This window comes from Pinus tabuliformis, chromosome 6 (assembly GCF_031772625.1).
Source record: "Pinus tabuliformis cultivar Carrire ecotype Pingquan chromosome 6, CPIR1, whole genome shotgun sequence".
Classification (NCBI taxonomy): Eukaryota; Viridiplantae; Streptophyta; class Pinopsida; order Pinales; family Pinaceae; genus Pinus; species Pinus tabuliformis.
Window position 1 is genome coordinate 1794247128 of NC_142292.1, and position 27227 is coordinate 1794274354.

The window sequence follows — 27227 nt, forward strand, 5'->3', positions numbered from 1 at the left end:
CATTCATTCTTGAGGAAAATTGAGAATGATTTACCTACGGTTGGTTGTAGCTTCTATTCATCCTTGAAGTAGATTGACCCTGATTTACCTAGTGATGTTCTTTAAGCCTTACTGACGATTGTCGGCCTATTCACTTCTCCTTACTGCATCAACTTTTGGAGGTGGATGGCTTCCGTGCTTGAGATGCTTCTTCAATATATCCAAGACCTATCTTGATTAGAGGAGAAGGCTGCAATTTGATAATCTCATCTAATGTTTCAGATCCTTTAACAAGTCTAAGATTAAGAGCTTTTGTTTTCTCAATATCTTTTCTAAGTCCCACAATTTCACATTCTCACTTTTCATTGTGTTTTTCCCTTTCAGTAAGCTGGAATGTTAGAGTATCTATGATCATACTCTTTTCTTCTAAACAAATTTTAAGTTTAGAAATTTCTTCATAGAGATCATCTTCATCTATAGCATTCAAGAAATCATCATCTTCAAAAGCCATCAAAAGTCTATAATCATTACCATGTTCATCTTCATCACTATTTGATAGTCCATCGTTGTCTTCATGTGTATAATAGCTCTTCTTACTTACGTTTTGTTTTCTATTCCATTTAACTAGTTCCTTACCTTTATCAAGCTTATCTTTATGAGGACATTTGGCTGCATAGTGACCGACACTCCCACACGCAAAGCATTTGAAAGGTAGCTTGCCTCTGAATCTTCCAGAGCCCTGTTGAAGGTTCTTGACAAAGTTTGATTCTTCCTCTCCTTTTGACATATGTCTTGACTCATTGTATTCTCTTTTTGAAGTTTTGAATGAACCTTCTCTAAAGTCTGATGGACCTCCTTTTCTAATTTCGGAAGCAGTTAGGATTCTGTGTAGCTGTGACATGGTAATACTCTAAATATTCTGCTTTTCTTCTATGGTGAAAACTTTTCATTCAAATTTATAAGACAAAGATATTAAAACCTTTTCAACTAAAGCAACTTCTTTTATCTCTTCACCCAAGTTTTTCATGCAATTAACAATTTCATCTATACAGAAGAAATAATTAGCCACACTTTCATCATTGTGCATCTTGAGAGTTTCATATTGAATTCTGAGAGATTGTAGTTTTTCACATTTTAGTTGATTGTCTCCTTAAAAGCTTAGAATGATCTTGTCCCATATTTCTTTGGCAGTTTTGAGTTGCATAACCTTGACAAATTCTAATTGAGATAGACTCCCCAATAGAGTATTGATATCCCTTGCATTTGTTTCATACTGCTTTTTACCAGCTATATCTATAGGAGTTGCTGATGGGAATATGTATCCTCCTTCCACGCTATCCCAAACTTCTGCACCAAGAGATTGAAGATAAGATGTGGTTCTTAGCTTCTAATAGATGAAGTTACTCCCATCAAAGATTGGTGGCCTGATCGATGCCTCCCTTTCTTAGTTTCTCATGATGATATATCTTCCTTCAAGCGATCAAGCTTCTTCTAAAGGACTTGCTCTAATACCAATTGTTGGAAATAATACTGAGAAGTGGGGGGGTGAATCAATATTAGAAATTTAACAACTTTTCATTTCCATAAACAAATTGATATATGCCACTTCTGTTAATTAAACTTGCGTATATACGCAACTATGTTTAGAGAAAACCGCGTATATCTTACAGACTACTAATTTAGTTAGCTGATCATAATCTGTGTATCAGAACCATAAAACAGTAATCAAGTGTTGTAAATAGTATAGGAAATCACACACATGAACACAAGATATAAGGTGGAAACCCAATGTGGGTGAAAACCACCTGCTGCAATTCGTCTCTATCTTCTTTTATTAAGAAACTTCTTTCTACAATATTTCTATACTGGTGAAATCTTATACTAGTACGCAGGCTTCTACCTGTAGAAGGCTACAACCTTCTCTTGTTATCCAACTTCTCCAGGAAGGGAGCTACAACCCCCTTAGCTCTTGTACTAATTGATGTACTAGTACGTAGGTGCTATCCTACAGAAGGCTACAACCTTTTATTTTCTTCCAGGGACCATGTTTCATAAATTTTTAGACTAGATCCATCAATAAAATTAATCAAACATCAAATATATCCACATCAACAAATCTCCTTTGCACCAACCGAAAACTGAATCAAACAATCACTTCTATGAATGTTGTAGTCAGAATATAGTAACAATAAGTAGAAACCAATCCTGAACCCAAAACACTGTAGCAATAAATAGAAGTAGCTAAAACATATTTTGTGATACGTACATTACTTCAATATGTAAAAAATACGTGCATATGCTACTATATTAACACAAACCTGCATATACACTGTTTCGAATTACCGAACTAATGTGTATACACGCCTTTGCTATGATCCACCTACTTACATATCTGTAAAAGATAATTTACTGTTTTGAACTATTTAGACATCAGTTATACCTAGATCATGAGATTTACAAATCAAGTCATGCACGAAATATAAAAGATCAAAACCATGCAAAGATAATTTTCTTCAAGCCTTAAGATCTTGACCCATCAATAGAACTTATCCTTCTTCTAGTGCTCAGGTTCCTCCTTGACTCAGATCTAGCTATGCACCATAACCCAATGACTAGTATTCTAGATCTTACTCCTCATAAGATATTCAATGCTTGAGTGCCTTTGCCTAATGATCTCCTTCCCCTTTCATAGTCTTAGGCCTTACTCAATACCATGGTCCAAAACCAATTAGAACCAATACTTGGGACCTAATACGTGGGTTCAACACTTCGGATGAGATACCATGGTCCAAAACCATAGGTCCAAATATCAAGGACTAAATACCATGGACTAAAAACAAGTTTGTCCACATGTATGCACTTTTTCTTACATGAAAGTGTGTGCTTACGCATACGTGTCTTTTGATAGGTGATCCTGCCTGTATACACGGCTTGGTTAAGAGGAACGAACGTATATCTCTTTTTCCTTCATTCTAAGAGCCTGAAATATGATCTAACATCTGAGTGAGTTGCCATCAAGGACAATACCTATGCCATAGTACCAAGCCTGTGTCATAATGCCAACAGAAACAAAACTTGCATCAAAAGACGACTTGACTACCTATTTTTATTGAGCATGTGTAAGCTTAGCTTTATCTCTTTCTTCTTCTACTTTAAGAATTTGAGATTGTCGTAGTTGTAAAGAAGAAGAAGGTATTTCTTTGACAAATTAAACTAGGGCTAATGAGGGAGGTTCTAGATTTGAAGGGATGATAGGCTCTTTCCCATATACTAGATTGAATGGAGAAGTGCCTATTAAGGCCTTTTGAGTTATTTGATCTGCCCATATAGGAAATGTAAATATTTAAGACAATTATTTTGTCTCTGATCAACAATTCTTTTAATAATCCTTATGAGGTTATTCTTGGTTGCTTCTGCTAAACCATTTCCTTGAGGGTAGTAGTTAGTAGAGTAGTTAAGTTTAAAAGCTATCAAAAGAGAAAATTTAGTCATATTATTTCCTGAAAAGTAAGATGTGTTATCAAACATAAGTGCATTAGTAAGCCAAATCTAGTAGTAATGAACTAATCAATGAATTCAATGATAACATCAAAATTGGCTACCTTTAGTGGAACTACTTCCACCCAATTAGTAAAATAGTTTGTAGTTGTAAGGATATACTTATGTTGTTTTGATGAATGAGGAACAATCACACCCATGATATCCAATTTCCATTGTTCAAAATGTTGTTAAATGTTGAACGGTTACAAAGGTAAGGCACATTTGTATTGTCTTCTAGTAGAAGTTTGACATATTTTGTATTTCCTCACGTATTCATTGGTATCCTTGAACAAAGCTGGCCAATAGTACCTAGCATGCATGATCTTATGTGCAGCAGTATACTGTCCAGAATGTCCACTAGCCAGTCCATCGTGGAGTTTCGGGAAAACCTTATGTGCTTCACATTTTTCAAGGCATCTTAATAATATAGAATAATAATTTCTCCTGAATAACACATCATCAATGATTTCATATTGATTTTATTTTAATCTTAAAGCTCTTTTCCTTTTGTGGTTGAGGTCATGTGGAGCATGTTCATTTTCCAGATGGAGAATACGATCAACACATTGGGACTCCAAATATTTTAGTCTTACCTTAGATATGTGTATAATATTACTTGATTCCTCATATGATGGTAGACTGGAAGCTCCTGTAAGCAATCTGCAAAAACTATGTCCTTTGAAAATTTTGTCTGGTTTAATGCCAATATCATATTCTTATAGAGTTGTTACCCAATTTTGCCTTTTTTCTCCTAATTCGCTTTGCATAAGTAATTCTCTCATTGCTAAGAACGAGACTATTATTTTAGTGTGCATTTTTATAAGAAAAGGCCTGATGTGCTTTACATTTTTGAAAACAAAAAAAGATTGATTCTCCACCTCTAAATAATTTAGTTCATCACGTTGAAAATTAGAACTAAAGAAAGAGATGGGTGCTTCAATTTGTTGATCATTAACTTGTGTTAGAAAAAAACATAAAATGTTATACAAGATGAAATGATTAGAAAAATTTTGAGTTGTTAAAGAGGGATCATTCATTATGGCATTTTTTATTGAATAAAAGGCTTCTCTTTCGTTATGTCCCCACTTAAAGATTGATTTTTTCTTAATCATGTTTTGTAATGGTAAAACAATTTGGGAAAAGTGAGGGACAAATATTTTAACAAAATTTATCCGACCTAGAAACTAATGCATAGAATTTTTATTGTGGGGCAAAGAAAGTTCATCTATTTCTTTTATTCTATCTGGATCAATACAAATTCCTTTTTCAATACAATAAACCCTAAAATCTTACCTTCATCGAGACAGAAATAAGATTTCTTTGTATTGAATGAAATTCCATACTTCTTGTAGTGTTCAAAGATATGCTTTAAGTCATGTAAATGGTTGTTTATCTTTTCTGAGTAATCAGTTATGTCATCCAAATAAATGGCAATAGTTTTGTTAATTAGACACTTGAAAGTTATATTGATATCTCTTTGGAAGGTTGCCATTGTGTTAATTAAACCAAAAGGCATTTTCTAGTAAGCAGAAGTTCTCCACTTAGTACTTAATGTAGTCTTTAACCTATCATCTAGATGGGCCAAGATTTGGTTTGTTGGAAATAATACTGAGAGGGGGGGGGGTGAATCAGTATTATCAAGTCAAATATTCCTTTTTCAAAATAAAATGATATACGCTACTTCAGTTAATTAAACCCACATATATACACAACTATGCAGAAGGAAGCTCGTGTATACAATGCAAACTTTTAAATGACATTATCTTCCTGATGTTGATTATTAATCTGTGTTTGAGAATCAAGTAACCAGTAACCAGAAATAGTAAAACAGAGCAGAAAGACAATCACACACAAGAACACAAGATATAAGGTGGAAACCCAATGTGGGTGAAAACCACCTGCTGCAATTCGTCTCTATCTTCTCTTTAATTAGAAACTTCTTTTTACAATTGTACTGGTGCAGTCCTTTACCAGTACGCAGGCTGCAACCTATAGAGAGCTACAACCCTCTCTCGTTTTCCAGCTTGTTCTAGAAGGGAGCTACAACCCCCTTAGCTCTTGCACTAGCCAAGATACTAGTATGTAAGTGCTGGCCTACAGAAGGCTACAACCTTCTCTTTCTTTTAGGGACCATGTTTCATGAATTTTCAGACTAGATCCACAAATAGCATCAATCAAACATCAAGAATTTCTACATCAACCAATCACCTTTTCACCAATCAAAACTGAATCAAAATAACCACTTTTCTGACGACTGTACCCAGATCACAGTAACAGTAACCACACACCAAATCTGAACCCAGAACACTGCAGCAATAAACAGAAGCAACAAGATCACAACTCAAAATATATACGCTACTTTAATCGCCTGAAACCTGTGTGCATATGCTTTTGCGTATGGAACAACCTACCTATACGATGTTTTACTTCACTAAGACAGCGTGTATATGTGCCTTCACTTCATTGAACCTTCGTACATATCTATAAAGGATAATTCACTCTTTCAGATATTCAAACACTAATTAACCCAGATTATCAGTTTTATAGATCAAGCAAGCGCCACATATAACAGATCAAAATCATACAAAGATACTATCATTCAAGCTTAAGGATTATGATCCATCAATAGAACTTATCCATCTCTTTGTGCTAAGGTTCCTCCTTCATTCAGATCCAGATCTGCACCATAACCCAATTACCACTATTCCAGATCTAGCACTTTAACAGATATTCAATAACAATTCAGATGATCCCTTGCCACATGATCTCCTTCCTCTTTTATAGTTTTAGGCCTTCCACAATACCATGGCCCAAAACCATAATAAACCAATACCACGGACCCAATACTTGGGATCAACACGTCTGACGAGGTACCATGGTCCAAATTCATAGCTTCAAATACCAAGGACTAACTACCACGGACCAAAGGTAAGTTCTCCAACATATACGCGCTTTTCCTTCATGAAAGTGCGTGTATACGCACACGTGCCTTTGAAACGTCTAACCCACATGTATACACGTCTTAGTCTAGATGAACCTGCGTATATGTCTTTTCCTTCATTCTGAAAGCCTAAACTGAGATATGTTACCAAAGAGAGTTGCCATCAAGGACAACACCTGTGCCATAGCTCCAAACCTGTGCCATAATGCCAACAATCTCCCCCTTTGGAATTGATGGCAACCCATCATCCTCAAAGTCATTCTCCCCCTTTGTCATCAAGGGCAAAAGGTTGTGCTCCCCCTGAGTACATGCTGAAATTTTTGCCCTGCTGTGCTGACCATGCTCCCCCTGACTGTAGGCAAGATCTGCAAAAGATGTTCTTCAAGAAGAGCCATGACTTATACATCATAAAAGACCTTCCTATCACCAAAAGACTCAATACATACATTCCATCACCCAACCAAGTGGGGATACATCAGAAATTTACATATGACAACCAAATACATGACATCTTCATCCCAGGCATAGTGGGGAAATCAAAATAGGTCGTTACATGACCTTGACACCATAAAAGAGATACATGACAGAGAGACGAAATATCTAGAGCAAGACTTTATGAAAGTCACTAATAACTGATAGCAGCAGCATCTGTCAATCACCATTCAGATCAGCAACCAAGATTTCCTTCTGTTCTCCCTCTGCCTTTGTTCCACCTGAACTCAACAACAGCTTAGAACCAAAAGCTTCTAAGATAATGCCAATAATGCATCATTAGAAGTTTATCTGCTCCCCCTGAACCTGTGCTGGATGGTCTCTGTCAGACCCATATCAGAATATCTTCAACCAGAGCCTGTCCCTACTGATATCCATCAAACCTCCATATACGTGACTGTCTCTGCACAAACCGGCGTATGTACGCGGATCCTCCTCAGGAAACTCGCGTACACCCATTTTTCTCTGAACCAGACAAGATTTAACAGCAAGATGATGCATCAACTACCCCCAGCTTCTGTCTGAGGTATTCAAAAGTTTCCCTGGGCAGTGGTTTAGTGAGAATATCAACAACTTGTTCCTTAGAAGGAACATACTCCAATTTTACCTTTTGTTCCAACACTTGTTCCCGGAGAAAGTGATACTTGATCGGTATGTGCTTGGTCTTTGAATGCATGACTAGGTTCTTTAAAATGCTGATTGCACTTGTATTATCACATAAGATGGAGAAAGGTGGTGTACAAGTGATTTGAAATTCCTGAAAGGTTTGCATCATCCAAAGAAGTTGAGTGCAACAAGATGCAGCAACCACATATTCCGCTTCAGCTGTAGATAAAGCAATCGAACTCTGTTTCTTGCCGAACCAAGATACTAATCTGCAACCCATAAAGAATGCACCACCACTTGTGCTCTTCCTATCATCCACGCTTCCAGCCCAATCTGCATCTGTATAAGCATGAAGAGTGAGATCTATATCTCTAGGATACCATAAGCCATAGTTTTGAGTTCCTTGAAGATACTTGAAAATTCTCTTCACTACCTGAAGATGAGTTTCCTTTGGATTTGTTTGAAATATTCCAACTATTCCCACTGCATGCATGATGTCTGGTCGGGTACCTGTCAAATAAAGTAGACTTCCAATCATAGATCTATAGGTTGGTTGATGCACTGCTGCTGATTCATCATTTGCACTGAGGTTGCATCCTGTAACCATGGGGATACATACTAGTTTCAAATCTTCCATGCCATAATTCTTCAGAATCTGCTTGAGGTACTTGGTTTGAGACAAGAAGATACCACCTTCATTTTGTTGGATTTGCAATCCAAGAAAGTATGTCAGTTCTCCAAGCAAGGACATTTCGAATTCTTTCTGCATCACCAAGGCAAAGCTTTGACTCATAGCTTCTTCATTGCTGCCAAAGATAATATCATCTACATACACAACAAGTATTAGCAATTTGTCATTTTCAATTTTTATATAGAGATTGCTATCTGCTGATCCTTTTGAAAAACCTTGTTGATGAAGATATTTGTCCAAACGGTAGTACCAAGACCTTGGAGCCTGTTTAAGACCATAGAGAGCCTTTTTTAGTCTGCACACAAGATTTGGATCATTCCCAAGAATGAAACCATCTAGTTGCTCAATGTACACTTCTTCTTCTAAGTCTCCATTCAGAAAGGCTAATTTCATGTCCATTTGAAATACTTTGAACTTCTGAAAGCTTGAGAGAGCAAGGAACATTCGAATGGCCTCAAGTCTAGCAACAAGAGCAAAAGTTTCTTCAAAGTCTATTCCTTCTTGTTGAGCATACCCTTTACAGACAAGTCTAGCCTTGTTTCTAATAACTTCCCCATTTTCATTCAACTTGTTTTTAAAGATCCATTTTTTCCCTATGACATTCTTATCTTTTGGTCTAGGAACCAACTCCCAAGTGTTGTTCTTTTCGATCTGCTCAAGTTCTTCATCCATTGTCTTGACCTAGCATTCATCTTTGCATGCCTCTTTTACATTTTGTGGCTCAGTGGCTCAGTGGAGGAGAGTAATGCCAAATAGCTTCAGGCTTCTGCAATTGTTCTTCTTGTTTGTACACCTGCCTCTTTCTGCCCCAAAATCTGAGATTCTGGATGATTCTTCTAAACGTACCTGGATGGAGTCTTCTCTTCTATCCTTATCTATTCCTCTGGTGCCTCTTGAGGTACTTCTTCATCATCAGTCTGATTTGGAGAGTAGTCTTCATCCTCTTCGATATTTTCATAATTTACTTGCCTAGGAATGTATCCTTTTTCATCAACCACTACATAAATGTTTTCAACAATTCTTCCAAGTCTTTTATTGTAACACTTATATGCCTTGCTGTGGAGAGAATAACCAAGGAGAATGCCTTCATCTGCTCTAGGTTCAAGTTTGCCAAGCTGTTCATCATTGTTATTAATATAGCATTTGCTTCCAAAAATTTTGAAATGCTTTACCGAAGGAGTCTCACCATACCAGAGCTCATGAGGAGTTTGAGTTTTGTTCACTCGGACATTTGTTTTGTTAAGAATAACAACCGAAGCAAATGCAGCTTCACCCCAGAAGGTTGTGGGAGTTCCAGATTCATCAAGCATAGCACGAGCCATTTGTTGGACCGTTCTGTTCATCCTTTCCACCACTCCATTTTGCCGAGGAGTCCTAGCTGTAGAGAATTCCATTCTTATTCCATGTTCTTCAGAGAAATCAAAAAATTCATTTGAGGTAAATTCCCCACCTCTTTCGGACCAAAGGCACTTAATTTTGTGATCTGATTCGTTTTCAGCCAAGGCCTTGAAGGATTTGAATTTTTCGAATGCTTCGTCTTTGTGCTTCATAAGTCCTAACCAAACCATCCTGGAGAAGTCGTCAATGAATAATATAAAGTATTCTTCTCCTTGAGGTGACCTTGTCCTAAATGGACCACATACATCTGTATGGACTAGCTCAAGAGGCCTGCTAGCTGATCCTTCCTTCTCAGGGAAGTTAGTTCTGGTTTGCTTACCAAACTGACATGATTTGCATATTGTGTTGTCTGGAATTTTGATATCTGGAAGACCACGAACTGCCTGGTATTTGCATGCTTTCCTTATTTGTGAAAAGCTTAGATGCCCCAACCTCCGGTGCCATAACCAGTGTTCATCATCCTTGCTCAAATAGCATTGTTGTTGTCCTTCTTCAAATATGTATAGATTATTTGGTGTTCTTCTGCCTTTGATCACTGTTTTTCCTGTATCAAGATCACAAACACTACATCCATTTGATCGAAATATTACCTTGGTTCCTTGATCGCACATCCGACTGACACTCAGTAGATTATGCTTCAAGCCATCAACATACAAAACATTTCCAGCTTTGACCTTTTCTTTCAACTGAGCAGTGCCTTTTCCTTTTATGGCTGTAGGGGTATCATTTCCAAAAGAAACTTTCTTTCCCTTTTCTAAAGCAGTATATGATTCAAGTTTTTCTTTATCACCTGTCATATGCTTCGAACATCCACTGTCAATGTACCATAGATTTTCCTGTCCTTCTGCATAAAAAGCTATCCCACATCTTTCTGCTTGCGGTTCCTTTATTCTCCATGTTCTGGCACTTGAGGTTTGTTCCTTCTAAGTTGTCTTCCAAAACCTGCTCTTGCATTCAGAATCTTCATGACCGAAGTTATTACAAATAGAACATTCAATTTCATTTCCAAGGGAGGAAAAGTTGTTATAAGTCCTTTTTGTGATTCCAGTCATACTTATTTGTTTTTGAGCTTCTCTAGTCATGATTGTCTTATAGGCAACACATTGAGCTGCTTTGTCACCAAAGTTATGGCAAGAGAAACATTGGCCATTGAAGAAACTTCTGCGATAATAAAATCTACCAGCCAAATGATTGTAGTTTCAATTGTCATCCATTCTTGAAGGAAATTGAGAAGTTTTTACCTGTGGCTGGTTGTAGCTTTTGTTCACCCTTAAGATGGATTGCCCCTGATTTACCTGGTGGTCTTTGTTTATTCTTGATGTAATTCATCCCTGTTTTACCTGGTGATCTCCATTGGGCTTTTGCTCATTCCTCCTTGCTGCATCAAGATAACTCTTTGAGGTGGATTCTTGAGATGCTTCTCCATTATACCCCAGACCTGTCTTAATTAGTGGAGAATGTTGTACATTGATAATCTCATCCAGAGTTTCATATCCTTTAACAAATTTAAGATTTAGAGCCTTTGTTTTCTCAATTTCTTTTCTAAGGCCAACAATTTCACATTCTAACTTCTTAAGAAATTTTTCTTTTTCATCAAGTTGGAATTGCAGAGTATCAATGATCATATTCTTTTCTTCTAAACATGTTTTGAGTCTAGAAATCTCTTCATAAAAACCATATACATCTATAGCATCCATATAATCATCATCTTCAAAAGCCATTAAAAGTTTATAATCATTACCTCATTCATCTTCGTCACTATTTGATAGGCCATCACTATCTTCATGAGTGTAGTAACTTTTCTTAGTTGCATTCTGTTTCTTGTTCCATCTAACAGGTTCCTTTCCTTTTTCAACCTTATCCTTATGAGGACATTTGGCAGCATAGTGACCAACTCTTCCACAAGCAAAGCATTTGAAAGGTAACTTACCTCGGAACCGTCCAGTACCCCGTTAAAGATTTCTGACAAAATTTGATTCTCTTCTTCTTCTGACACGTGTCCTCACTCATAGTACTCTCCTTGGCCTGAAGCCTTGAAGGCAGCTTCTCTCTTGTTTGATGGACCTCCTTTCCTCATTTCATAAGCAGTTAGAATTCCATGCAGCTTTGACATTTTAAGGTTTTGTAGATTCTATTTTTCTTCTATTGCAGAAACTTTAGATTCAAACCTAGGGGACAAAGATCTTAGAACTTTTTCAACCACAACAGCCTCTTTTATTTCTTCACCCAAATTTTTCATACAATTAACAATCTCATCTACACGAAGAAAATACTTGGCCACACTTTCATCATTATACATCCTGAGATTTTCATACTGAATCCTGAGGGTTTGAAGTTTTGCTCGTTTTACCTGATCATCTCCTTCATAACTCAGAACAATCTTGTCCCATATCTCTTTTGCGGATTTAAACTGCATTACCTTGACAAATTCTAATTGAGATAGGCATCCTAATAGAGTATTGACCGCCTTTGCATTTGTTTCATATTTCTTCTTCTCAGCTGGATCTGTAGGAGTTGCTGATGGAAAAGTATACCCTGTTTCTATGATATCCCAGACTTCTGTATCGAGAGATTGAAGATAGGCAGTAACTCTTACCTTCCAATAAACGAAGTTTGTCCCATCAAAAATCGGTGGCCTGATTGATGCTTCCCTCTCGTAGTTGCTCATGATGAAAGATCTTTCTTCAAGCGATCAAGCTTCTTCTGAAGAACCTGCTCTGATACCAATTGTTGGAAATAATACTGAGAGGGGGGGTGAATCAGTATTATCAAGTCAAATATTCCTTTTTCAAAATCAAATGATATATGCTACTTCAGTTAATTAAACCCGCGTATATACACAACTATGCAGAAGGAAACCCGCGTATACAATGCAAACTTTTAAATGACTTTATCTTCCTGATGTTGATTATTAATATGTGTTTGAGAATCAAATAACCAGTAACCAAAAACAGTAAAACAGAGCAGAAAGACAATCGCACACAAGAACACAAGATATAAGGTGGAAACCCAATGTGGGTGAAAACCACCTGCTGCAATTCGTCTCTATCTTCTCTTTAATTAAAAACCTCTTTTTACAATTGTACTGGTGCAGTCCTTTACCAATACGTAGGCTGCCACCTGCAGAGAGCTACAACCCTCTCTCGTTTTCCAACATCTTCTGGAAGGGAGCTACAACCCCCTTAGCTCTTGCACTAGACAAGATACTAGTACGTAGGTGCTGGCCTACAGAAGGCTACAACCTTCTCTTTCTTTCAGGGACCACATTTCATGAATTTTTAGACTGGATCCACAAATAACATCAATCAAACATCAAGAATTTCTGCATCAACCAATCACATTTTCACCAATCAAAATAACCACTTTTCTGACGACTGTACCCAGATCACAGTAACAGTAACCACACACCAAATCTGAACCCAGAACACTGCAGCAATAAACAGAAGCAGCAAGATCACAACTCAAAATATATACGCTACTTTAATAGCCTGAAACCTGCGTGCATACGCTTCTGCGTATGGAACAACTTGCGTATACGCTGTTTTACTTCACTGAGACAATGTGTATACGCGCCTTCGCTTCACTGAACCTGCATACAGATCTATAAAGGATAATTCGCTCTTTCAGATATTCAAACACTAATTAACCCAGATTATCAGTTTTATAGATCAAGCAAGCGCCACATATAACAGATCAAAATCATACAAAGATACTACCATTCAAGCTTAAGGATTATGATCCATCAATAGAGCTTATCCATCTCTTTGCGCTAAGGTTCCTCCTTCATTCAGATCCAGATCTGCACCATAACCGAATTACCAGTATTCCAGATCTAGCGCTTTATCAGATATTCAATAATAATTCAGATGATCCCTTACCACATGATCTCCTTCTTCTTTTATAGTTTTAGGCCTTCCACAATACCATGGTCCAGAACCATAATAAACCAATACCACGGACCCAATATTTGGGATCAACACGTCTGACGAGGTACCATGGTCCAAAACCATAGGTTCAAATACCAAGGACTAACTACCATGGACCAAAGGTAAGTTCTCCAACATATACGTGTTTTACCTTCATGAAAGTGCATGTATACGCACACGCGCCTTTGAAACATCTAACTCGCGTGTATATGTGTCTTAGTCTAGATGAACCTGCGTATATGTCTTTTCCTTCATTCTGAAAGCCTGAACTGAGATCTGTTACCAAAGAGAGTTGCCATCAAGGACAACACCTGTGCCATAGCTCCAAACCTGTGCCATAATGCCAACATGGTTATATCTTGAAAATACATCAAGAAAAGACATTAGTTATGAACCAGCTATTGATTGATATCTGCTTCATAGTCGGTAATGGGAAGTTGTCCATCTAAGAAGCTTTCTTAAGATTTCTAAAATCTATACAAATGTGAATGTCACCATTCGTTTTTTTCGTAGCTACTAAATTTGAAACCCATTTTGAATGCCTAACAGGGAATACAATCTTGGCTTTAAGGAGTTTATTCAACTCATACTTGATTTGACTTTCTAGTTCGGGGTGCGTTGGGCGGCCAAATTAACATACAATTTCACTCCATTTTCACCTTTATCCTCATTTTGTCACCTCATTTCGTCACATTATCATTACATAACCCTATTTTTCCATTACCATATGGGTGCATATTTTCATTTTCCAAAGTTATTTATTTTATCTATTCAACGTGAATTTAAGATTAAAAGTTAGAAAAATAACATTTATTTGCTTATACCTAAAGGTGGAATGAGTTTGGTGACATGTGTAGTTGATTTGGAAGGTTCCAAGACACTCTTATGTGGCCTCCAAGGCTCAAATTCGAATTTTCTCAAAGATTTGAAGGAGATTTGGGATAGGGGTCAAGCATATCTCATGGAAAAAAATCATGGATAAAGGAATATATGTCTCATATTGGTTGTAACCATATGAAGGATTTGTGGATCTCGGAGGGATTTGTGGATCTCCATTAATGAGTTAGTTACTTACGTTTTTGTATAAATAGGGGTACCTCCTCCATTCCAAAGGGAGGACTCTTGGAGCATGTATCCTAACTTATGATGGAATAGAATAAAGTTTTCTTTCTATAGCTTTAGATATAAATTGTCGTAATGTAGTATGTCAGTTTATGGAATAGTTTGTCACTTTGTTCTTAAGAGAATTAAGTTGACTCTAAATGGATCAAAGAAACATTTTATTTCATTATAGATTTTATTCCATTATAGATGTTATTTCCATTTAATTACTTATATGTTTGAAGATTTTTCATTACTAATGAAGGAATTTTAGTTTTAATATTATCAGCATATGAAAGGAAAAACAAGGGTCTAAGTTAGGCTCTCTTCCATTTGATATGAGTAATAATTGAAATTCATTCTCTTTTTCTAGTTTCAAGTGATCTTTTGAATTTCCTATTTTCCAACAATGACATTAATGATGAGTGAATTTGTAATGAGTAACAAAAAGGACCTCCTTAGTTAGGAGCCCATTCTATTATTTGTTTATGCATCTTAAGCTATTGTCCATTAGTGGTTTTTTATTTCGTTTCATGAAGTAGTATTCTAGAAGAAGGACAAATATGGTTCTCCTAAGTTAGGAGCCACTTCTCCTGCTTATTACATAATGAATTAGAAATTACTTAGTTAAATTTTATATTTGTAATATGCACTTCTAATTAGTTTATAATTGCGTTCCCTTCAATTTCCATAACTCATCTTCTAAAACTGATTATAGTTGCATCTGAGGTCTCATATATTCTGGTTTTCTTCTAAGTTTTATGAAACCCCCGGGTTGACAAATTAAATGACATGGATTTAACAGGCAATTAAATCACCCAACATTTTGGCGCCGTTGTCGAGGAAGCAAACTTAGATGTAACTAAGTTAGGAGGATTGTTTAGGAATCATTTTCTTTTAGGGTCATTTTCATTTGCGGTTAGATGCATTTAGGCATTTTTCGTTTAAGTTTATTTGCATTTGCGCATAGAAAACATAGAACATTAACATCAAGAACCCCCATTCATTAAAAAAAAATCCAATTACAAAAACAAGACCTCAAGAGCTTCGTGTTATGACGATCAAAGAAAATAAAAAAACTAAAGATCACACTCAAATTTGATTTCAACTATTCAGTATTCATGATCGCGTCAAAGAATTCAATAGAGTTTACTTTTCAAACTTGGATATGAGTCTACTCATGATTTTGTTGCGCAAATGGATGCATTGGAAATTCTCTTATACTTAAGAGAATGTTTGATTTCTTTTTCAATAGAATAGGACTAACAAATCAAAAAACAAGATTTTGTGACTTTTAAGATAAATTTACAATTTTGTGGTGCATTAAGAGCCACCCATTTACTAATGCTTGGCAGGAAAAAATTGCAGTAAAACAGAAGTTTGTGAACAAAGGGCTCAAGAGAAGATTTAGGAGCAATAATTTCAGGTGTAAGATCGACCCTTTTCATTTTATTTTCTGCATATATATATATATATATATATATATATATATATATATATATATATATATATATATATATATATATATATATATATATATATATATATATATATATATATATATATATATATATATATATATATATATATATATATATATAATCTTGAGTATGCTCTCCTCTTATGCTTTGTGTGACCTGGAGGATTAGAAAAAGAATTTTCATGTTAGTATATATTTTGTTAGAAAAATAAATAAAAGTAAATAATTGATTCTTCTCTTTCATTATTTATTTCTTTTAAAATTAATATATATATATATATATATATTAGAAGTGAATGGAACACATGTAAATTAAAAAAAAAAAAGAAGAGATTTTCTTATTTAAACAAATTTGAAATAATAAAAATAAATAAAAGTAGAAAAACGAAAATGAGAATAAAGAAAATTTAAACAAATAAAAAAATTCATGGAAGCCATCAAAACTAATTGTTGCAAATTTTATGTGTGATTTTGAGAAAAACGAATGATAAATGTGCATTTTCCTCATTTTGAAAAAAAATGAATTTTGCCCAGTAGTTACCTGAGGAGAGGCCCAATATGTAGAGCTTAAAAACATCATTTTTAAAACGCATTTTGTGACCAAAACGAAAACAAATCTCAAGATTATAAAACACGGTTTTCCTCGGAACAGGGTGAGTTATGCTTTTCGCGATAGATTTCCTCAAAATTCGTAAATGTTTGATAGTTTTTTAGGGTTCTCTAGAGCCTTATTTGCGAGGTTGCATGAAAAAAACAATTTTCAATTAAATGTGACCAACGACCAAGGCCAAGGAAACAACCATCCAATGGCCTAGCCACAAAGCCATGGCCACCCACCCAACAGCATTGCCACGCTGCAGAGAAAAAAAAATCAATAAATTTTAATTTTAATAAATAAATAACAAAAGAAAAATTAATTATTAAGAAAAACAATATTTCTTACTATAGAAATTTTCAGAAGTGATATTTTCTCCATTCTTACAACCTGCAACAAAAAAATATATAAAAAAATCATAAACATTTCCCAAGCTTTTATAGAATAAAAATTGGTTAAAAAATCCACTTTCTAGGCAAAAAGGATGAGTTCGAAAGATATCAAAAACGATTTGGAAAATATTTTGGAATTCCATTTTCCTAAAAATCTTGGAAATGATGAATTCAAAAGATATGAAAAATTAATTGGAAAATATTTTGAAATCATATTTTCCGAAAAATCTTGGATTTGGATTGGCCACTTGTCAAGTTGTTGTTTCAATTTTCATTTTTTGAATAATTAAAATTTCCAAAATTCCATTAAATTAATAAATGTGATTTGTGATATATTAGTGAGTCATTGAAATTGCATAATGGAGGTCACGAGTTCAAATTTTGTGGGCATTGGAATTTCTTGATTTTCTACAATTTTGACACAACATTAATTAAACAACAATTTCACCACCACATGGCAGCACACCATTGGCCAATATTGCACATTCATCACCACATCATCAATCAAATAGTCAACATGTCATATTATCCATTTTCCATGTCACCCACTACCACATCACTATTACACAGTCACCCTCCATCTGCCAGCTCATTTTTCAACACTGAAAATGGACCAAGAAGAAGAACGATAAGGGTCCTTCATCTACAGGATTATTGTTATGCAAAATGCCTTGAAGAGAATCATGTAGATGGAAGATTGAATCCTGTAGACATGCGTTTTCGTTTCATAAAGTATTTTTAAATGATCATATTTCTTTGCGTCTTAAATGTATAGAAGCCAACGACATAACAAACTAGAAAATTTTATGTCATGGCTCAGCCAAAGAAGATAGACAATATTTTTAGATGCGGGAAGGGCACAATCTTGCAACTAAGAAACGTCATGACAATCTTCATTATTTCACCCAAGTTTAAAATAAGCACAAATTCCTCATACGACATCGAATTTCAACTATTCAAGTGTAATTGGAAAGATCTGGACGAGATCTACAGAATGAGAAACATATCATTAGAATTTGAAATAGTTAAGGAATAAAGAAATTGTTGACAAGATATAATAGGTAAAATGAGGCACTAGTTTCGACACAGGTATAAATTCTTTTGATTTTTATTTCATGAATTTGTTTTATTAGTACTAATTCTCAGTTTTTATGTAAATTTCATAAATAGAGAGATTGATCACATTTGTCTTATGATGCAATTACATTTCATTTGCAGAAAATGTACTATGTTTTTGCAGGTTCCAGGAAGACAAATAGATGACCCCAGACAAACAATGTCTCTCAAAGAACACATTTCATAAATATATCATCAGAGAAACATCAAAGGTCAGAATTCAAGCATGAGGACATGCTTTTGGGTAAGCCAAGGGGAACAATTTCATCATATCCATCACATCATAGAAAATCCTCTCAAAGACCACATTTATTTCACAAGAAAATGATCAAAGCATCAACAAAGATGAAACATCAATGCATGAGCACATGATGTCAGATCGGATCCATCATTTGCAAGCCTTTTAGATGCCAGTGTCTCCATTACATCCATGCTTCTCTAGTCAATAAAACATTCACCTCATTTCCCTTTACATTCATCATTATATTCCTCGTTTTTCAGTAAATAAAACCTTCATTGCATTCTCACTTTTTGACTCAATATATTTTCCTTCACAATCATTTTCCTGCCTCACTTTCACTAACCTGTAACCCATCAATAAAAAAATTCATCTCCTCTACAAAGTTGATTTATTCCATTTCCTTCTCATTTTTCCAAATAAACCTTGATCGACTACAAAAGTTCTTATCCATAATCCTTCAAAATTGTTGTTTCATGCTCAAGTTAGATGGTGGAGGATTCCTTAAGGCCTTCCTTCTAACAATTCTTGGCCTCTTGACATGAACATATTATCTAGGTTCAAGGCTAGAGTTCTTAGTATTACCTTGAGGCTTGTATGCCTTAATGACAGTCTCTTTTGCCAGCAATCATGGGAATACACCATTTTCCCTTGATCATTGGATCTTGCAAGTGGCTCGACATCAACTCATCTATTCACCGTTCACAAGATGTACTTAGGTACCTTGGCACTCATTAACATTAATGGTGAGTTGCATCACATTGGTTAATGACATGCATCAATGGTCAGTAATCTAATGACTTCTCTTCATGCTCGACATCGACACATTTTTTCACATGATTGTAATTGTACCATCGGGTGTTGTAATGATTGAAGACTATATCATTTTAACAGTTTGCAGCAGATAAATTTGTTACAACAGCAATAAAAATGAAAACCTTTCCATCAACAAGGAGAACACATAAGAAGATCCAAATTCCTTTGTTTACATACTCCATGATCCAACAGCATCAACAACTACACTCTTCAGCATCCACAACTCATGTACATTGAGGGTAAGTGAAGGTATGTGGTTTTCTAATTTTTAGTCATATAACTCCTTAGAATGCTAAAATTGTAACTTTGGAAAATTCCTCACTCTCTTTTTCACATTGTCATATCTTTATTTAGGGGGAAGGGACATCATGTCATATCCACATGTCATACACTATCACACATTTTCATTTCATTCCAACTCACATATACTTCCAAAACAACTATTCTTGCAGTATGATTCCAAAAGATTATATGCTTTGCAAATTATCAATTCATTGATATGATATTATAGGACTTCAAATTTATTCTAAATGTTTTCATAAAATTTGATGCAACAAAGAAAATAAAGCATTGTTACACAAGAACCATTGCTCAAAAAAAAATTGACATCACACAAGAACCAAAAATCCAAAATATATGTTGTAATCAAATCTATTGCACTTTTCAAAAAGAAACAAATATAATCAAGCAAAGTTTGGAAGAATCTATACAAGTCAAAGCTCATAAAGAAGCAAAGAAGTACCAAAAAAAAAATCAACTCATGGACAAGTTAGTCAATCAATGCAATAGTTGCATGAGGACATGCAACAACTTAAGTTGGGGGGTATGTTGGGCTACCAAACAAACATACAATTTCGCTCCATTTTCACCTTTATCCGCAATTTTTCACCTCATTTCATCACATTATCATTACATAACCCTATATTTCCATTACCATATGGGTTCATATTTTCATTTTCCAGAGTTATTTATTTTATGTATTTAAAGTGAATTTATGATTAAGACTTAGAAAAATAACATGTATTTGCTTATACCTAAAGGTGGAATGACGTTGGTGACATGTGTAGGTGATTTGGAAGGTCCCAAGACACTCTTCTGTGGCCTCCAAGACTCAAATTTAAATTTTCTTGAATATTTGAAGGAGATTTGAGATAGGGCTCAAGCATATCTCATGGAGAAAAATCATGGATAAAGGAATACATGTCCCATAGTGGTTGTAACCATATGAAGGATTTGTGGATCTAGGAGGGATTAGTGGATCTCCATTAATGAGTTAGTTGCTTATGTTTTTGTATAAATAGGAGTACCTCCTCCATTCCAAAGGGGGGACTCTTGGGGCATGTATCCTAACTTATGATGGAATAGAATACAATTTTCTTTCTATAGTTTTAGATATAAATTGTCTTAATGTAGTATATGAATTCATGGAATACTTTGTCACTTTTCTCTTAAGAGAATTGAGCTCACTTTAAAAGTAGCAAAGAAACATTTTATTTCGTTATAGATTTTATTTTCATTTAATTACTTAGATGTTTGAAGATTTTTCATTATTAATGAATGAACTTTAGTTTAAATCTTATCAATATATGAAAGGAAAAACAAGGGTCTAAGTTAGGCTATCTTCCATTTGATATGAGTAATAATTGAAATTCATTCTCTTTTTCTAGTTTCAAGTGATTTTCTAAATTTCCAGTTTTCCAACAATGGCATTAATGATGAATGAATTTGTAATGAAGAACGACAACAACCTCCTTAGTTAGGATCCTCTTCTATTATTTGTTTATGCATCTTAAGCTATTGTCCATTAGTGGTTTTTTATTTCTATTCATGAAGTAGTATTCCAGAAGAAGGATAAATCTGGCTCTCCTAAGTTAGGAGCCACTTCTCCTCATTAAATAATGGATTAGAAATTAATTAGTTTAATTTTATATTTTTAATATGCACTTCTAATTAGTCTATAATTGCATTCCCTTCAGTTTCCATAGCCTATCTTCTAAATATGATTATAGCTGCATCCGAGGTCCCATAATATTTGGTTTTATTCTAAGTTTTATGAAACTGTCGGGTTGAAAAATTAAATGGGAGGGATTTAACAAACAATTAAATCACCCAACTGGGTGAATTTTCCTTAATTTATGTTATACATGTTTGTTATTGGATATCATTGGAATAACGTGTTGTATGATTGAGGTATTGTATGTTTTATGATCATTGTAGCTCCAAGAAAAGATATCTTTATACTTTTTTAATAGATGAATAAAGGTTGATCTCTCATCAGGTGTTACACTGAGTCCTAGATTGATATTTTGAGGGTTGATATCAATTCCATGGTTTGCTAGTTCAAACCTTAAGGTTGAACTTTGGAGTTTAGGATTAGTAACCTTCTTAAATTGGTCTTTTAGATCATAAATATCCTCAAGTTTTACCATACATTTAGGTATGGGATTCTCACTGAACATTTGTTTCAAATGATTATCATGCTCACTTTCATCAATTATCTGATCATCATATGATCCTTCATCTATTAAAAGGCTTAGGATATCTTCATCATCATTAAACACATGCCAATTGGTAACATTATCAGGCATGGATGGTCAAAAAATTAATTCTATGGAAAACCTATCTAGAATATAATACTCTTATGGTATAATCTTAGATGTTATGTTATCTAGAAGGTCAGTACTTGCATTTTGAAGTCTAGGGATAAGAGAGATGTTGAATGCAAAAAAATGTGAAGTAAGATCCTGGACTAATGATTGGTAATTTTTTAAATGTCCAGAGGGACAATGAATGGTGTTTCTTAATTGTTTGATAAGTATTTCAGAATCTCCAAAAACTTGAAGATATTTGATATCAAGGCCTATTGATTTATACAAACCTTGGATCATTGCCTCATATTCAACAATATTATTTGTGCATTCAAATTCTAACCTAAATTCCAGCATTTCTTTTTCTCATATGGACTAGTTAATATACAACCAGCTCCTGCAACTTCATTAGATTTAGATCCATCAAAATATAATTTATGAAACAAATTTTGAGCTAATGGTTTATCTATAAGATTTATACATCTAGAGTAATATGTATGAGAAATGTTCTCAATCTTAGAAGTAATAGAGTTATCCAAAATAGGTGTCTTATCTGCATTGAAATTTCCTAAAAATGGCTTAGCAGAGTAGTTTCCAATGATATTATTGTTAAAATCTACTTGCTCATTTTATTTGGCTTCCTGTTCCAAGGGAGTCACATGTGAGATCAATCTATTGCAAAATAGACGTGACGATTCTCAGACAATTCTCTACTAAGAATTAAACCATAAAATTCGAAAATGTTAGCAACGATTATGTCAATTACTTGACAAACATTCGGATTAGAAGAAAGTCTAATGGTGACTGAATTCATTTTCCCTAAGAATTCCAATTTTGTTCTATAAAGTTGCACAATGTGAACTACATACTTTTGGAGTGAAAAATTTAATTTTGTGCAAATTGTTCTTGGAATTATGTTTGAAAGGACCTGTGAGTCTATTAAGTAGTTGTGAAGATTTTTATTGAAGATTTCATAAGTCAAGAGGAAAGGGCACTAGTCCAAATTGGGTAATTTGTTACTAAAAAACAACTAAAATTTGCATATAAATGAGCAATTTTCAGTTGATGACCAATAGTAGCTAATTTAAAGTATCTTATAAAGTGACCACCTTTTAGTTGTTTTTAGTTTAGTCATTAATTGGTTGTCTCAATTTTATCGTTTGGTAGTATATTTAGTCATAAATTTGGTCATTAATTTAGTCATTAATTACTGCAATTAATAACCAAATATACAACAAAATATACTACTCTACGATTACCTGAGAAAACCAATTAATAACCAAAAAAAATGACTAAAATGCTGGTTGTGTTATAAGATACTGTAAATTAGCTACTAATAATCATATATATGTAGATTTTAGTCATCATTTGAAACCAATTAATGACCAAAGAAATATGACTAAATTTTGGTCATGTTATGGGATACTAGAAGTTAACTATTTATAGTCATATATATGCAAAATTTAGTCATCATTTGTAATTATAAATTTATCATTTGCAGTAGTCATTTATATTTTTTGGTAGTTTCGTATTCATTATATAAACCATTGATTTAGTAGTTTCTATTCATTTCATTTTGATTTCATTCATAACCATTATAAAAGACTAATTTAGTCATATATTAATTGTATTTTTGTTCATTGTTAATCACTATAAACTACTAATTTAGTAGTTTTAGATTGATTTTGTGTTCATTATTAATCAATATAAATTAATGAGTATGAATTTGTGACTAAGAAAAATGTCATATAATGTACACATTCATCTAATATGAAAATACAAAGTTGCATACGTTAATTACAATACTAAATAATATCATGTGCAAATATAAATAATTTCAACCACAAATTTTATTATATAAATCGTCAAGTATTACAACATGAGTTTCCAACTTAATATTGGTTGGATTACATTTTACAAATGATATATTGTTTTATCACTTCAAAGCATTATCACACTCTTGCCAAGGCATTGCAAGTGAATTCACCAACTCTGAAGACTTGATCATCAGTCTCTATGTGTGTGTCTTATGTATGATATTGGCTCTAAGGTTATCACTAGACTGGTTCTCTTCTCTCTCTTTTTACATTTGTCACTCCAGTGTAATTTCTCTCCTCTTCCTTCAATTCCTTCTTCTTACAATCACTATTGAGTTTCTTTCCTTAAAATGAAAGAAGATACAATGCAAAGTATAAGACATAAAAGACAACGAATACTTGCATATAAACTAAAATATACTATAAAATATTTATATGACATATACCTCAACATCAACAATGTCAATGCCATTTTTCCCCATAAAGCAAGAAACTTGAACAAGTTTTCTTTAGTTGGGAAATAGTGGCCACTATGTGGCCTGATGACCCATATAAAAAAAACAAAAAAAACATCACCATCAAAAAGAACACGTTAATCACTTAGTGTTCAGCGTTTAGAGAAACATTAGGCACAATCATGTCATCTGAGTTAGATGCTAAAAAGATCAGGTTGTAGACAAATTGTTAAAACAAATAACCTTAGGTGAGATGTCTAATCCTTCTCATTTTATTCGCAACAATATTTCATTCTCTAATCCATGAACTTGGTCAAGTATATAGACAACCTAAGCCCAAATAACAACATGAGTTAATTTTTTTAATAGTCATGAAAATATTTTAACACAAAACAACTAAAAGGATTTCAATTGATTTCGTGTAATACTAAACTCATCTTCAAGCTTTGGATGTTTTTTAAATGTACATAATACCAAGTCTTTTAAATTTCATAATTAAAAGACAAACCAAAATGAAAAGAAACATTAAAAATATTATGAAACAATAAAGAGAGGATATCATGGAATGAACATTGCAATTATAAAAAAATTGTTTACCTATCCACTAGTGCCTTATCTAGCATTCCTAAAACATTTGTTTGCCCAAAATTACCATGAGGTGAAAGAATCACAATATTAAATCACAACAAGAATCCCTACTAGAAACATTTCCAAAGTCAATGGCTCAGGTGCTTGAAGGATCTCGAACAAAAAATTAATCATATCCAAAACATTCTCTACATTGTCTCCCCAAGCACCTGTCTGACACATGCACTAAACAAAAAGGAATAGAATGAAAAATATAAGATAGAGAGTCATGGGAAATAATGAGATCACTTCATATCCTTAGGTGAGATTCTTGATATTCCCAAGAAAGAAACTCAGAGAGGTAGAAAGGTCAATAGGAACATCCTCAAATATTATCACCCTCAAGACTATCTTGGAGCCTCCCAATCACCCTATTTCTTATAGAGGTTGTGTTGTCTATGGATGTTTGCCCCAATGCATGCAGAAGAATATCATACTAACTCTGGATCTTACCTAACTCGAACAAAGAGATGTTTGTGCGAGGTTTCTTCATACATTCCATAATATTATAATCAAGAGCAGGTAAACTCACCAAGATTTCTGGGGTTAGATCTGCATTTGCGCTATCTAGAAGAGCATTGCGAAGTTTACTACTCATGGAAATACTCTTGTTCATAGATGCCTTCCCGGGCTTGCTTTGGTCTTTCTTATTTTGGATGGATGGTGGATCAACCTTCCTCAATAGTTCAAGCCTTTCTTGTATTTCACCAATCATCAGGGGAGCCCCTTTAAATCTGAGAATGTATCGACCAATTTTCTTTGGGGACTGCTTCTCGATGTTCATTTTCTGTGCTTCTTACAAGCACTAATACATGTTGATCACCTTCCCAGTGCTGGGTGCTTGTCAGATGCATCATCTGCATCTCTCAACTGATACTGTACATTGTTTACTGTGTTTGGCATAAGAGTGCATATTGAGCCTACAACTCGTTTCCATTCTGAACAAGTCCCTTTCGGGTGATGACCTTCATGGAATGAGAAAAAATCTCCATTCGTTCATAGTTCCATCTGGAACACTGAGCTGGAGCCCTGCACAGTTTTAGCTGGGAAGTAGTTGCTTCCTGATGAAATTCTTGCCTTTTGTTTTCTGGGAGGTCGGCAACTCGCAGATGTGTTGATCGTTCATTGTTTTAGCTCAGACACCTTTTTTGTCAAGTTCTTGACAAGACGAGTAAGGGTTTCAATGTCACTTGCTTCCTTGTCTTTACCCCTGTTCACCAAAGCCTGGGGCTTCCTGCTCACATCTCTCAAGTATTTTGTTGGTTCATCATCCTTAATGAATCCAATCACGCCCAGGTCCTTTTCCACAATGATCACCTCTTTGCAATTCTCTAGTAACGTTAGTTTTGTAGCTCGGTTGATGAACTGCGCAATACTGGTTGGCAGTGCAGATGTATAATAATCGATAGTGATGGAGTTGTTAGTGTCAGTATATGCATACTTCCATCAGGGATCGAATCTACTCTTTTCGTTTTCATTGTAGGTGTCTCATATTGAAATTTTTAATCTTTCCACTAGGTCATGTCTTTAATGGTCCACTAATGGTAATCTTCTTCTCAGAAAATCAAATTTTCCCTCATTAGGTACATTTGCTAACCCATCTCCATGTTGCATTCAATTATGGTTTCAGTTACGTTATTTTTAGACTCAAGGCAGTCATGTTTCCATTAAGTCTTAAGGTTCATTTCCAGGGTCAAATCATAGTTTCTGTGTAAATAAACAACAGCAAAGGTATGAGGAAGACCAATAAAAAAAGGGAGATTGGTAGTGAGTCATGGTTATTATGCAAAGTTCTTATATCACTGATGTAATTTTCATCTCAAAATAATGATTTTGAGATGAAAAAAGAGTATTTTAGTTTGTTCAATTTTTTATGTAATTCAAGTCATTTTATGTAATAAGTATTCCCATAAGCTTCCCAAGCATTTCTCCTTGTTGCAAGAAATGAGCCACTAAAGAAATCAACTCAATCAAAGCATCATCCACTTGAAAAGAGACAAAGAAAGAAAAGCATTAAACAAAGATTTGAAGAACAAGTAAAAGTTCCAAACAAACTTTATAAAGTGGGTTTTTTCTAACGAAAAATCAAAATCATCCTCTATATAAGATTTCAAAATCATTTTTCAAACTTCATCATGCTCATTTTACAAAGAGAGAGAAAGGGAGTTGTAGTGAACTAGTGGCTGAAGAAACCTTGGGCATTCTACATAGAGCAAGAAGCGTTGCGCATAGGAAAAAGTGGTCGGGCGCTACATATAGGTCAAGGAGCATTGCGTATAGGGTGAAATTGTGGGGCATTGTGCATACAACCAGACCGCTATGCATAGAGCCTGTGTGCCAGTGTGTTTTTGCACGGCACTGTGCATACAATAGGGTGCTATGCACCTCTACACAATGTTGTACATAGGGCTAGAAAACACCAAAATCAT